The sequence below is a fragment of the Arachis ipaensis genome, chromosome B08, assembly GCF_000816755.2.
Source record: "Arachis ipaensis cultivar K30076 chromosome B08, Araip1.1, whole genome shotgun sequence".
In the NCBI taxonomy this organism is placed as follows: domain Eukaryota; kingdom Viridiplantae; phylum Streptophyta; class Magnoliopsida; order Fabales; family Fabaceae; genus Arachis; species Arachis ipaensis.
In genome coordinates, this window is record NC_029792.2 from 38,509,866 (window position 1) to 38,511,011 (window position 1,146).

Below are 1,146 nucleotides of genomic sequence, written 5' to 3' on the forward strand. Positions count from 1 at the left end.
GGCATGAGAAGTGTTCTTGAAGGGCGCAAGGTGATCGAGAAAGGCTTGTTATGGAAAATAGGCTCTGGCACTAATGTTCGCATCTTTCATGACCCCTGGCTCCCACCACCAGTGCCCGTTAATGTCCCTCAAAAAGCACTCACAATCCCACCAAATCTGCAAGTGTATTACGTTAGTGCGTTACTAAATCCTGATAGAAGCTGGAATAGAAATCTGATTGAGTCATTTTTTTCAGTTGATATATGCAATAAAATTTTTTCAATCAAACCAACAGAGGAGGAGGATGAAGTTAATTGGTGCTAGACAAAATCTGGTATATATGAAGTTGGGTCATGATACAAAATTGCTTATGGATTCTTTCATTCTCCTACTTCATTGAGGCCCCAGAACATACACAACAGAGTCTAGAATAGAATTTGAGAGTTGAAATTACCACATAAAATTAAGATTTTTCTATGGAAAAGTTTTCATGAAAAGCTTCCAGTGTTGCAACAAGTTCACAGCCGGTTCGCATCCACTCCTGCCACTTGTCCAAGATGCATGTTGAAGGCTGAATCAATTTCTCATGCTTTGTTCCAATGCCCCCTGTCTTCAATAATATGGAACCTAAGCTTAATAACCCCTGACCTATGGATAAGAGAAGAAGAGACCTTTTTAAATTGGTGGCAACGAGTCTTATCCTGGGCAACGGCTCAATTTGACGGTAGACAAAAGACCCTCCTCATAGCGGCGCTGTGTTGGAGCACTTGGAAAGCGAGGAATCGGTGTGTTTTTGAGAAGGTAATAAACCCAGCACCAGAGATAGTGAAAGAAGCCAGTAATTTAGTGCGTGAACTCGTGAGCCATACCTGATAGATGCTGATAATTTTCTTTACTCTTACTTTACTATTCTTTAAGCTCTTAGTCTTTCAGTCACAGTTGGTGATAAATGGGAATATCCAATTCTTTTGTACTTCTTTATGGAAATACTTTTATTTTATATTAATAAAATAACATTCATCTTTGAGAAAAATAAATAAATAATCATCCAATATTTGTACTCATATTTTAAACATTTCAAAAATTAATTAGATAGTATTTGCTAAATTAAATTAGATTATTTTTGTTTATATGAGCATAATAACATGATCATACAAATTAATACTC